General features: G+C 40.4%; 1 protein-coding gene across 3 annotated transcripts in view; it reads left to right on the plus strand.

The window, feature by feature from the left end:
* Window positions 1-14,521, plus strand: part of PDZRN3 (PDZ domain containing ring finger 3) — a 234,540-nt gene that overhangs the window by 31,095 nt on the left and 188,924 nt on the right. The window contains exons 1-2 of one of the 3 annotated variants that reach the window (XM_070238604.1): window positions 12,498-12,672; window positions 14,421-14,515. The exons of 1 other annotated variant lie outside the window; for it this stretch is intronic. The gene's annotated coding sequence lies outside the window, so the exon portion shown is untranslated. Of the gene's footprint in view, window positions 1-12,495; window positions 12,673-14,420; window positions 14,516-14,521 lie in introns of those variants that run through there. One more of the 3 variants, XM_023620080.2, reaches the window with a different exon arrangement.

A 14,521-nucleotide genomic window follows, 5' to 3' on the forward strand; every position in this document is an offset into this window, starting at 1 on the left:
TACAGCTGGGCAGGATTTTCTCTTGGCAAAGGGTGATCTTTATTTGAAATGTTCAGTATGGTTTCTGGTAAGTCATATTCCCCATTTGGATAGTATGTAAATATTAATCATGTCCCGGTGTTGAGATGGAAAGAAGGATGATCACAATAGAGAAATAATATATGTGTAATTGCACTTGACACACTGTGCCCTTCGCAGTCAAATTCTAATCTCTTTTGACATGATGCAGTGATTCCCATGACTGGAAAACATGTTCTCTGGTTCACCTTGTCTGTGTCTGAGTTTATTACCAGGCACGAATTTGATTATTTTAAGTGTGCGTGTGTGTTTCATCCGTAAGAAGAGTTGGGTTTTCTAGTTTTCCACTAGATTTCTTCCTTTTCAGGGGAGGGGGAAAACTACCCCCAGACCTCCTTTGCCATAAGGACTTTAATTCTTGCAAAATGGTGCTTACATGAAATTCATAGAGACTTAATGGGTCTTGTCCTTACAGCGATGTCTTCAACAGTTACTCTGCTGCTGCTGCTATCTGTGCCTTGAGACCAGAGCAGTGGTTCCCATCTACAGCACAGCCAGGCCTACACCTTCTTTTAATTTTTTTTTTTAACAGATATTTTGAAATGCCACCAATACTATTGTGAAATGAAATTCATAAATAATATTTATATACATATACACTTAATTGTAAAATATATATGCTGTAATGTAATAGAAAAATAAAAGGAAGATAATTTATAATAAAATGTATGGATCAGTATGTAAATGCTCGGGCACAGTGACCTTGGAAGACACCATGATGCCACCAGATGCTTGCGCCTCCTTGTAGACTCAACCTGATGCCCCGGCTGTGCGTGCTGCCGGGTGCGGGAGGGTGGTGCCGGCGACTCAGGCACCGTGAGCAGCAGCACTGTCCACGATTCGACTTTCCACGGTAGTGAACAGATTGTGGTTAAGTTCTGACACAAGAAGTGCAGACTTCCTTTCATTTGCACACTTCTCTGTGTGTGTGTGTGTGAGATTTTAATTGTGCTAAAATATACATAACATAAAATTTACCGTTTAAACTGGTTTCAGGTGTACCTCTCTGTGGCATTAACACATGTACCTTATCGTGCGGCCATCTCCAGAACTTTTTCATCACCCCAAACTCAGACGCTGTGCCCATTAAACAACAACTCCCCCCACCTCCTGGCAGCTGCCATTCTACTTTCTGTCTCTGTGAATCTGACTACTCCAGGTTCCCCATAGAAGGGGAGTCATACAGTATTTGTCTTTTTGCATCTGGCTCATTTCACTTAGCATGATGTCTTCCAGCTTCATCCATGATGTAGTCTGTGTCAGAATTCCTTCCTTTTTAAAGCTGAGGACGATTCCACTGTATGTATAGATGTGTATACCACATTTTGTTTATCTGTTCTTCTATTGATGGACACTTGGGTTGCTTCCACCTTTTGACTGTTCTGAATAATGCTCCTAGGAGCATGGGTGTACAATCTGTGTCTATTTAAACTTCAAAAAAACCCTTAGTGTTTATATGTAAAACAGAATTAGGGTCTACACTCAGGTAATTATAACAAGTTTGTTATTTTACTTTCACAAATGTCTGGCAGGATATGTGAAAGTTATGCTGGAAGCAGAATAATTCTTCATGGCATGGGACTCTGTGCATCGTGGAACTTCTAGCATGTCTGGTCCACACCCTAAACACTGTGACAGTGAAAAATGCCCCTGCAGATTTCCAGCACTGCCTCGGAGCATCATAGGGGCACCCGAGGAACGGGGTAGAGCTTTGTCTTGTTCCCAAACCTTATATGCAGGGTGAGCTGCTGAGGAACAGAGTTATCTCCGTCCCTTCCCTTCCAGCCTGACTGTCTAAGTGATAATAGCCACTGACTGTGTTCCCTTCCTGGGGGCTCTCAAGCCCGATAAGAAAGCCTGAGCTGGCCCATCCTGGGGCTTGGCTGGGAATCTTGGCCCGCTTAGTTCAAGTGCCCTCCCAGCCCACGTGGCTGCACCTTTGGAGCCTGGCTGATCGAGGAGCCCGGCTGATCGAGGAGCCCATGCTCTCCACTCACATCTTGTGCCCCCAACTGCCCTGGGTTGGGACAGACAGGCTGTTCTGCCCATCCTACCTCACATCTGGTACTGAGATACAGCAAATTCCAACTTATTCAGTGTTTGTTTCTGATTTTTTTTTTTGAGGAAGACTTTTTGCTGAGGAAGATTGGCCCTGAGCTAACATCCATGCCCACCTTCCTCTATTTTATATGTGGGATGCCTACCACAGCATGGCTTGATAAGTAGTGCATAGGTCTGTGCCCAGGATCTGAACCAGTAAACCCTGGGCTGCTGAAGCGGAGCAAGTGAACTTAACTGCTGCGCCACCAGACTGGCCCTGACTTCTGATTTTTTGTGTGTCTTCTCCCTGCCCCAGGGCCTTTTCACAACTTCACATCTCACCTTTGATTACATCTACTCAGCACCTATTTCGAAAACTAAATTTAATTTCTCCGTAGTACCTTTTGTACTCATTGTAAACCATAAATACCACAGTGGTTTTAGTTTTCTGTCTCACAGCCTGCTTTCTAAACTCCCTTTTGAAGACAATGCGATGCTCCTATACTTTAATGCCACTAGATTGCTTAGAGGAGTTATGCTTTAGTTCTTTCTAACAGTTTAAACCTTTGGAAAAATCTTCCCCGTGCCCCCAGGTGTGGGTTAGTCAACGTAAGCAGGATTTGTCACAAATATAACACCTTTCTCTGTGACCTCTGGACTCGACTCTGGAACAATCACATTCTACCCAATTCTACCGAAAGTTATTTAGGAGAGAGCAAAAGGTGAAAAATCACGTATGGTCAATATTATCCTCAAAAATCCCTCAGGGACGGGCCATGTGGGGAACATACCATCTCTCCATGTCCAGCGCACAGGCTCCCCAGCGTTGGAGCATCTCCCTGTTTGCCCAGTGGACTTGCTATACAAACACCTCATTTGGTGAAATGCTCTCCCCAGGAAAAGCATGGGGAACCAAGACCTACAAAGAAACCCACAAATTCATTTTGGAGGCTTGTGTTATCAGTATAGTCGTTTCTCTCTCCAGCCAATTGTTTTTATCCACATGGCTTGCATATATGTTAAACGACCAGGCGATGCAACTCCGCTGAAATTCTTTCTCAAAGATTTGTAGAGGCCACCCACATTGATATTTATGCCTGTCTTCAAGCTTCTTGGGTTGGAGAACTGGGCTCCTTTTTGCATTATGCTAGTCTCCCATTCAGTGCTCAGGGAGTCTCCAACAACTGTCTGGGTTAAATGCAGTGTCCAGTTCTGCTTTGAGAGAGCAAGTGGGATTCTCTGAATGCAGTGAAAGTGGGAGACTTAAGCCCTCTGTTGCCAATAACCATTATTTTGTACAATCTTCTGTAAATATGTGTTCATCTTGGAAGTGTTATGATTTGAAGACCCAAGGATGTGGTCACAGAAGCTGTGTAACCTCAGAGGCTTTTGTGTAAATCCGTCATTCTCTGTTTTGTTTGCTCTCGGTTTAGTTGGTCTGTCATTGCTAACAAGGCTGGGTTGCAGGGTTGACTAGAAAGGATTAACAATGCCTTCCCTCCCAGACCCAGGCTACTTGGTGGGGCAAAGTGAGTTTTCACCATTTGTTATTGTTAGGCCAAAGATAATGTTCTGAGTTGTCATGTTTAGTTTAGTTGTCATATTTCTTTAGTCTCCCTTAGAACAGTTAATTTTTGTCTTACATGCTATGTTTTTGAAGAGTACAAAACAGGTCTTCCGTAGTGTCTCTCAATTTGGGTTTGTCTGATGTTTTTTCATGAGTGTGCATTCAGATCATACATTTTGGGCAGGAATACTACAGAAATGTTGGTGCCTCCTTCTTGGCGCATCGTCTTGGGAGTCCCGTGATATCAATTTGTCCCTTTATTGTTGATATTAACTCGGACCATTTGGTTAAAGTCACATCTGCCCGGTTTCTGCCCTGTAAAGTCCCTGTTTTCTCCTTTATCTTGTATCTTGTGTCTTTGTAAATATCCTGATACTCCTCAAACTTTCATACACTGGTTTTAGCATCCACTTACGGTTTTTGATTGATGATTATTATGATAGTTGACAAATGGTGATTTTCTAACTGCATTCCTTCTACATTTATTAGATGGCTTTCCACTATAAGAAAGAGCGTTCCTTTCTCCCCTATTTTTATCTACCTATTTATCTCTCTCTCACTATCTGTGTGTCTATCTATCTGTCTATTTCAGTATGGACTCATGGATTCTTAAAATTTGGCGTTCACATTGGCTAGTTTTGACCAGAGGAGCTTTTTCAAGCTGGTACCTCTATCCTTGTGACATCTTCCATGATTTTTTGAGCACTTTCTTACTTTCTGGAATCACAAGGTGTTCCTGGCTCATCTTGTGCTTTCCTTACCCCAGCTCTGGAGTCAGCTGTTTCTCCAAGTAGCTCTAGTTCCATTTAGTGAAGAATGGTGTTCGGAAACCAAAATATGGGTGCTGGGTGATCATTATGATTGGGGTTTCATTGTTTCTGGGCACTCTCTGTCAACAGAGCTAGCAAATGTAAATATGTACATATGAACACACACACACACACACACACACACACAATATCATCAACACATCTCCATCTAGTTCTCTATTCATCCTTCTGTATGTTTTGAAAACTATAAACTATGCCTATATCAATACCTCCAGTTTCATTCCAAGTCTGAATAGTTAATTTTATCCTTTCTCTTTAAGTATTTGCAATTCCTAAAGAGTCCCTTCTGAAATATTGATGAATGTGCTCTTTCCCTTTGAATCAAATCTCTGATCTTTGCTTAGATGTTATCAGTGAGTTAAAAATTGTTGATGAGGTGCTGGCCCCGTGGCCGAGTGGTTAAGTTCGTGCGCTCCGCTGCAGGCGGCCCAGTGTTTCGTTGGTTCGAATCCTGGGCGCGGACATGGCACTGCTCATCAAACCACGCTGAGGCAGCGTCCCACATGCCACAACTAGAAGGACCCACAACAAAGAATATACAACTATGTACTGGGGGGCTTTGGGGAGAAAAAGGAAAAATAAAATCTTAAAAAAAAAAATTGTTGATGAAAGTTGTTTAAAATATTTCTATATTATTTTCGGTTTGATTTTGGAGACTAATAGCCTATAAACTAGGTGTTTTGTAGTTATACTTTCATTTTCATTATGGGGTAAGACGGTCTCAATATTTCTTGTGTAACTATACACAGGAAACTTATTATTGCTAAACAGGCACACATATGCACAAGCCACTTTTGGGTAATGTTAGAAATAAACACATGAGGCTCTACTGCTGTCCTCTTTAGTGACTGATACCCATTGACCACGTTTAACAGAGGAGAGTGAAGAATTCTGTCACAGTTATCCACTTAAGAAGTGAAAAGTATTTGCGTTAATTTGACATCTCTAACTAATTACCTCAGTTACCCAAATAATCTTTTTTGATGGAAGAGAGTTGGTATAGTTCTGGCTGTGTTGAGAAGACTTATTCTTAGCTGCAAAACTAAGCAGATCTTAAAGACCAGTTATTGGTGATAGACTTCAACTCTCCATTTCCAGAGGCAGAGATCAGAGCTTCATCATATATACCAGTTTCCATCAGCCGCCTGTGTTGTTACCTGGATTATGATGTGGAAGGTTCTGAGACCATGTCTGGATTAAGTGGGGATGAGTGTGGTGAACATTGAGCGATATTTGCCACAGGCACAAGAGAGGAGGGGGTGACCTTTTGGCTGTGTATTTGCTAGCCCCAGACGGACTCACTTCGGTGATGTTTTTGGAATGCCTGCATTATCATTTGGAAGTAATGACTCTCCTTGCCTTGGTGTAGTGTGTACTCAATAGTAATGTATCAGTCGGTCTTTTTGGTCTTCAGATGTGAAATAAAGTGAACACCTTTATAGTATCTTGGTTTTTTTCCTCCTCCTACCTCTCTATTTGAGCATTCTTATCACTTCCATCTAATAGCCTATACTACAGCAATAGAAGATCCTGGCAAAACTGCATAATGGTCTTCTAAAATGTAGCTGCTTTCGGTAGTATTAGAAGGTGCATGTTAAGGTGGAAAGAGCCCTGAAATTTAAATCAGGAGACCCAGGTTTAGGTTTCTACCCAGTTACTCACTCTACGGTCTTAGTATCCTAAATGCTGAGCCTTGATTTCTTCATCTCTAAAGTGGGACAAGCATAACCATCTATCTCCCCTACCTGTCACGCTGTCTGGGTGGATCAAGAAGATAACGTAGGTCAAAGGTTTTTTGCTATTAAGTGTGAATATGAAGAATTGGTATTTCAAATTAAAATTTTGGTATCTGATGCCAGAACTTAATACCAAAGCTAAATATAGAAGTCAGGAAAATACTCCTGAGATCTGTTTTCCTCTTCTTATATGTTTCAGCAAGAGTATAATGCTGCTATGGGATTATTGAGAAAACTCTGAACTATTTCAGGGAGACTTACTTCCCAGAATTAATAATGTGACCAACTGAAACCAAATATTCCCTCTTTACTCCCTGGTTATCTTTAAAAAAAATGTGCATTATGTATTAATTTCTTTCTAATGACTGTACTGATGTATTTATTACTATTGTTGTTACTTTCTTCTTACTATTTTGCTATTAAAACTAACAAACCAGCTTTTCAGAAAAAACCCAAACAACTAGCTTTTCAGTGAACATCTTTGTAACAGACATCACTATGCATCAGCCACAAACATGCAAGTTAGGTGAAGAATGGAACATATGTCATGATGCAATTTGTTTATTTTAAAGGCGTTTATATATATTAGTCTTTTCGTAGGAAAAATGCTCTGAGCTAATCAGCATTTTATAGCTATTATAATTGTTTTGTGCAGTGGGATTATAGGGAAGACTTGACATTTTTAAAGTCACGTTTCTGTAATGTTGGATTCTCCAAAGAAAAGAAGAGTATTATTATTATTTTTTCTTTGAGGAGGATTAGCCCTGAGCTAACATCTGCTGCCAATCCTCCTCTTTTTGCTGAGGAAGACTGGCCCTGAGCTAACATCTGTGCCCATCTTCCTCTACTTTATATGTGGGATGCCTGCCACAGCATGGCCTGTTGGGGGTGCCATGTCCGCACCCGGGATCTGAACCAGCCAACCCTGGGCCGAAGCGGAATGTGCACACTTAAGTGCTGCGCCACTGGGCCAGCCCTGAGTATTATTATTTTTTTATTAAGTTTATGATAGTTTACAATCTTGTGAAATTTCAGTTGTACATTATTGTCTGTCAGTCGTGTTGTAGGTGCACCCCTTCCCCCTTTGTGCCCACCACTGCTTTCCCCTGGTAGCCACTAATCTGTTCTCTTTGTCCACATGTTTAAATTCCTCATATGAGTGGAGTCATACAGAGATTGTCCTTTTCTATCTGGCTTCTTTCACTGCCGGCCCCGAGTATTATTTTCATAATCCAGAAAACAGTAAAGATGAAAAATGTGATGTTAGAAGTTTCTTTTGAATTTTAAACATCACCAAGCTGACTCCTGGTTGTGTGTTGCCTTTGAGAGATCACTTGACATTCTCATTTCTAAAAGCTTGTAGCATATGGCCCCAGGTCTGGAAATGTGTGGACAGCTCATGCTGAAACCCTGGAATCAGGAGGATGGATACGGCTCTCTGGCAGAGCCCCTCCTCCCATTCTCAGCCTAAGTTCATCAGAGTTCACTTCACGTTGACGCTGTATATTTTTGTGGGAGTTCTGGCTCCACGGGAGTTTTAAATCTATCCCTCGTTGTCCTCCCTTAATAAAAAGATTTAATTAGATCATCCACAAAGTGTTTAAAACTCAAGAATAAATCAGAAATGACTGGTGTCCCCATTACATTTTTCAGATAAAGATTAGGTCAAAAAACGAAATCTTCGGTAATTTCCCAAGGACAACAAAACAAAACAAGAAAGCCTTGACAACAGTCCAGATAAGATGCATTTTATTTTAAGTCATCTTCCTTACACATGATATCCACACTCTTATCTTTAAGTATGGGAGTTTTGAGTACAATAACTCATATCTGTCTTTTAAAAAATTAAGTTTTTGTCTTCCCGTCTGTTACTATAAGACAAAAAGAGCCAGATGAACTTTTATCGAATTTGGAGGGTATGTTTGGGATGGTCTCACTTAATTTATAAACTGTGAAGTGAATGGAAAATGAGCTTTGTGGGAGAGGCACTAAGGGAGCTCTTCCAAGCACTAGGTCGACGTCATTTTGGAAACGAACACTGAACACAGTGCCTATAGGTTAGGGTGCTGTGAACAGAAGGAGGGAGTATTGAATTAGGAATTGTCAGTGGGAATGGCAAATGGGAAGACCCAAGCGCTTTTGGCATCAGCGAGCACTGATTTGCAATTATGCCACTTTCGCTGGGAACTCTGGGTACCCCAGGGTGGAAGCTGCCGCAGCACGATCTCTGATGATGATGATGAGTGATTCCCATGTGCCTCCCACGGGAGGGCAGCTGGTCTGGAGTTCGTCTGCCTCTGCCACGCCGCTCCAAGGAGACCGTTGCCTTTTCCCGTCTTTGTCTATTTTGATAGTCATTTGAACTGCCACGAGTGTGGGTCCCACCCCTTTTCTCCTGAGGGTGGCACTCCCTGCTGCCTTTTTGGCTCTTTGGATTCTCTTCGTTTCCATCTTTCATCACTTCCTCTTTTCCTGCTCATCCTCGTGAGTCATTTGACAGCTCTGGGGATCAGGAGAGCTGTAAGCCTGACAGTGTTTGGTTTCATAGCCACTCCTCCACCTCCCTAAAGGGACATTCCAGTCTATTTTAAAAAGAGCTAAATATATTTATTTTTTGTTTTTCAGTATTTGGAGAAACTCTAGGGTGGAACAAAATCTGTGCTGACATTCCCTAATCAAAGACAGTTTTTGTTCTTTTCATAGAATGACTGTTGCTAGGAAATTTACATTTTTAGGCCCATTGATTTGAGAATTCATTAGCCAGACACATGCAACTCATATTCAAAAAATTATTAGGTGTTTGTTTAAAAAATTGGGAGGGGGATAAATTATACAGAGTCATCTCTGGTTGTGGCTTGTTGAAAATCTTCATCTTGCGTGAGTTCTTAGGATGAAGAAAAACCTCCAGCAGGCATACTGGATGTGCATTGAGTTCTCCCTAATATGGGATAGGTCAGGAGCCATAGAGAGCTAACATGTGGCCCCTGGCTTTACGGAGTTTATATGTAAGACCTATGTAGCGGGACGATGATTGACACTAGGGTCACAGGAAAAGCAGTCAGTATATAGAGTGGTTAAGAGTCATGGACTCTGGAATCAGACCAGATTCTGAATTCCGGTTCTATCATTTGCTAGCCTCACAGCCTTGGACAAGCGTCTTAGCGTCTCTGAGCACTGCTTTCTTCTGTAAAATATGGTCACCATTACATATATCATAAGGTTGCTGTAATAAAGAAAATAATGCATGTGTCTGAATACTGTAAATTTGGCCCCAGGATAAATGCTCACCAGGTGGTTAGCTGTGCTGTGTTGTTTCCTGTAGTTCTGTGGAGGCTGGGCTCGGGGGACCTTCCAGCCAGACAGGGCTTTGATGACAGTTGTATGGCACAGTTTCATAAACCTGAAATCACAGCTGTGAATAGACCATTTTAATTTGTTTTAGATTTCTTTTTAAAATTAGTGACCTTTTGAATCTGGATTGAGAAAGACCTGCCACTTCCTAAGGCCATATAAATCACAATAATTGATCAATCAGGAGTAATTCTTAATTTACATCTTAGTGTGAACAAGATGGTAATTCATTGCATATGTGCTGACTTAAGTGTTCTAAAAATAAAGTAAAACAATTGTGTGTTCACTATCAGCTATTTTTAAAGGGCCAGAACGGATTAAGATTTCCATTTTTATACTGACTCATGAGGAATATTGGGATTGTCTTAAAATTATGAAGAGTTTGTGTTTCTTTGACAAAATCTGCCCTTAAGATTGCAGGTTACATTTAATTTATTTTTAGGGTAACATTTTTATATCTTGATGTTAATATAATAGACCAATGTAGAAAAATTGAAAAATACAATAAAGTATCAAGATGAAAATAGAAACCCTTACAGATAGTTTTTTGTCAAGATAATTCTTACTATCAGTTTGCTCAATCAGAAACAGACACAATGGCCTGTGTGCTGGAATCTGATGAGGCATGGAAATTAGATTTGGAACGCATAATATTTTTATTACTTGTTCTAAACTCTAGCTTCAATGAAATGGGAGGAGCTCAAGTAAAATAGGATTAAGTATGATTTTGTTGCAGCAGTGTTATTGGATTTTTAATGCTTTTATCATTCTTTGAACTATCAAAGAGTCTGTGTGCTTATAAGAACCTCAGGTGAGGTGGTAGTAACATATGTTGGCGACTTGGAATAGAAGTGCTGGTTATAAAGGAACTGTAGAAGAGAGAGAATCAAGCAAGAAAAAAAATTCATCATGTTTTTATTGCAAGCCTGAAGAATCTTAATAACTGTCACTGGTGCAACATCTTAATTTTCTTTGGTGATTAAAAGGTAAGTTTGAAAACTAGAAAGAACTCCATTCTTCTTTCCTTCTAAAGGACTGATGATGATGGTAACAAAGGTGGTGAGGTTTGTAATTTCTCCATTCTGCTGCCCTAATCAGCATCTGCTATCTAGGGGACTAATTCCGTTTGGTGTATGAAACAGCAGAGGGAAACTGATCAGGCAGAGGAAGGACATGAAACGCTACTTTTGGCGGAATCATTTTCAGAAAATCGTTACCTTACCTTGGTATTTATGTTTTAATCAAGTTCTAAACTACACTTTGTTTTATTAGCCACAGTCCTTTAATTTGCTGTGTTTTGACAAATCAGACTTAGATTGCTTAGAGTTAAAAAGCTTGTAAAAACTCTGTGTATATGTATGACTTTATATATGAATCTGTGAGTGAAGGGTACACCTGAATACATAAGCACTTCATTGACTTCACATTAGTAATTTTCGAGATTTCACCTTTATTTTGTATGAGTCACTCAATGGAGACCCAGGACAAATTGGATGAAGGTCTAAGCTGTTTTGAATATAGTCCCTGTTTAATAACCTTTGTTTATACTTTGTAAGAAATGAAAGGAGAATCCTTTGGGCAAGTAGTGTTTTTGTAAAGTGGAGGTGAGGAAATTGTTGTTTTGACAAGGTGACTTAATTCCTACGAAGTCTATTCATAGGTCAGTTTAGGTTAATTTGCTTGATGTGTTAAAATCTTATATGTGAACTGCAGAGAGTCTCACCTGCTGAATTTATTAGATTTAATAGAACATACGGGGAATTATAGTAATTCAGAGAGAAGAGGACAAGGAAGGAAGTTGCTGTTTCTATTGAAATGATATTTTCCTTTCTCCTTCAGTTTGTTTGAAAGTTAAGTCCATGTAAGGTTGTTTTTTGCCATAATTAGAACATCGAAGGCCTTCAGCATGAGCTGTTTGTGGCCTTTTGTTAAATTGATCCCAGTTCTAAATGATCTTTTACAACTTAAAGTAGTAGAGATTTAAGAAGAGAAAAATTCAATATGCTTCCTTTCATTCTTACTCTAGTCTTGATTAAGCATGATGCATGTGAGAAATATAAGCCAGAAGGGTGTAAAAATACGTCATATCATCTCTCAGGAGCACTCACCATTAATCTGTTTTAAGATTGTGCAAGAGAGGAAATTAGTCCTTTTGATATACCTTGGGGCAGGAGAGAGAATCCACCCTCATCCTCAGAAAATCAGAGTGAGGGCCTGTGGGTTAATCCTGTTTACCATTTTGCACTGATCAGCAAACCTGAACAAGTGTTTTTCAAACTTGATCAGTCATATACCCCCTGCTCAGTTTTTGCCACATATGCATCAGCTGTTTTGTTAAATACTTAGCATTTTTCTTACAGCAACGTACTTTTGTTTAACTTAAATTTACTTTAAAAGAAAACTGCAGGTCATCATTGTAAGTGGAAAGCCATTTTCATCTGCTATAAATAGAAGATAAAGGTAGAAATAAATACAATAAAGGCATAGTGTTGGTAAATTTCAGCTAGCTACTGTTGCTTACTCAAGACTTTGATGCTGAGCCTTGCTTTCTCTTTAAGAAATTATTCTAAGGGATTAGAAGTAAGGATTGTGATTGGGAGCAGGCCCCAGGAGAACTTTTAGGGTTCTGGTCCCATTCTGTTCTTCGTCTGGGTAATGGGAATGAGTGTGCTCATGCTGTGAAGATGCATCAAGATGCACAGTTAAGATTTGTTCACTTCCTGTAGGTATGTTACACATAAAGTTTTGTTGTTGAAAAGTGTTACAAACATTTAGGCCCAAACTGAATCTGTCCCCTAGATGGAATCAGACTGGTTGGAGATTGAAGAGGGAATGGCTTGCTCATCATGTCAGTCAAGGTCCTTTAATAGCACAGCCCTGAGCCACCCACAATAGTATCAAGTGCTCCTGACTTCATCTTGCCTACTGCGGCCGTTTGCCAGTCTGAGCTAAAGGCTTTGGGTAGCCAGTTTGGTTTGGTTGGTTGAGGAATGAAGGAGCTTTTAGAGATTAGAACCCACTACGGAGAGGACTAACTCCATCATTGTTAAAGAATTTCAGAGGCAAAAAGGTAAATATTGGTGTCATAGGCCAGAAATCAGGGAATTCATCCTTGATAAACAAAGTTTTATATGTTTTTGAAAAACTATACTGTCATTATCCTTTCCAGTTGTAGCTGTTATAAGTATGCATATTTGTCTATTGATGCAACCCAAACATAGATAGAAGAACGGCTCAAACAGTTCCTCTTGCTAGACTGCTCTTCGAAAGAGCATTTTGCAAACGTTTTTGGTACTGACCTGCAGTAAGAAATATGTTTTATTTACAGCCCAGCGCAGCACTCCCAAATGTGAGTGGGTCCTGGTATATATGTATAAAAATTGAAGAAAGGTTCATGAGAGACGTTTCTCCTTACTACGTGCAGCACTGTCTGGCATTTCTATTTTATTTGCTTCTTTTAATACTCTTTGCCACCCAGTAAGTTGATTTCATGGCTCACTAAAGGGCAGTAGCCAACAGTTTGAAAACGTCCTGCATTAAAGGACAAGCTGTACCTTCTGTGTTGACCACAGATGTCTTTTTCTGATATTAAACCTTGGAGTCTGTTGGATCTGCTGATGGCACATCTAAGTCCCAGCCTCTTGCCAAAAGAATGGAGTCAGATCTGATATTAGAATATATGACTGTATTTGCAAAAATAAGTCCTCCTACCTGTCACCTTTCCACTTAGGAACTTCTTGCCTGAGGACGGCGTCAGATAGCGGTCACTTGTGTCGTAATGGACTTACCACAAGGCACCTAGGTCCATCCTTTGGCATCTAATTTGTTTCTAAGTGTGGCGCTCTGGGGTACAGGGCAATTTCTTCTCTCATCGAGGAGATTCGTATCAGCCTGATGTTTGAAGTGGATGTTTCATGTGGCATATGTTGTGATTGCTTTCCAGAGTCTGTGGGGAAGTTTGTAAGTTCTACCCACATAGGCTTCTGAATCCAGCATCCCTTGAACCCTGCTGGCCAGGTGTGCCTTTGAGGTTTGCAGTTCGTTAGGGAAGGACCACACATCCGAGAGCAGGGCCACATGCATTGAACTCTGTATTTGCAGTGTTCCCAGGACCCAGCGCTGGGCCTGTGTGGAGTATTCGATCAGTAAATATCTGTTGCCTGACTTGGAAATAGATTTTCAAGTCACATGATCAACTTCTGAGGATAAAACTGCGGGAGGTCTAACATTAGAAGCATTAAAAGCAGGTGACAGTATATCCTGAGGTCTTGGGGACATTTGATACTTTGACAACACCTCCTGCAGACAGGTGGAATCTGCCAGCTGTCTGTACAGAAATAGCAGGGCCTTAAAATAGCCATCTGTGCCAGTGTCAGGGGGAATTTCGGAGCAGAGAGTTCCTTTATTTGGAAGCAAGGGAGTAAAGGGGCCTGCCAGAGAGAAAGCCTGAGGAAGCCCTAATTTTGGTTTATTTTAGAAAAAAGATAAATATAATGGTATCATAAGAAAATCAGGAATTCAATTTTTGATATACCACATTGGGTTTTATAAACTAAACTTAAAAAAATCTGCGTTTATGAATTCCAATCTTTATATTTTAAGTAAACATTTTTCTTGGTCATATTTAGCAATAAGATTTAGGAAATCATGTTATCTCCGGTTAACTCACTTTATGTGAAACAGAGCATACGTTTCCTCTAGCAGTGGCGCTTTTTTGCTTGTGAAGCTGCAGGCTTTGCCACCCTATTTGGAAAATATTTAATGTTGGTCACCTTTGTCTTCTCCTGTCTCGTTGACCTTGGTCTTGTCTTCCTGTAGGACCCCGCTTTGGCAACATAAAATCAATAACAACTAAGTTCTGGAAGGTGCCTTCACTCACTTCTATGTGAGTGTGTCATATTCTTCAATGCAAGGTGAGC

This window comes from Equus caballus, chromosome 16 (genome assembly GCF_041296265.1).
Source record: "Equus caballus isolate H_3958 breed thoroughbred chromosome 16, TB-T2T, whole genome shotgun sequence".
Classification (NCBI taxonomy): domain Eukaryota; kingdom Metazoa; phylum Chordata; class Mammalia; order Perissodactyla; family Equidae; genus Equus; species Equus caballus.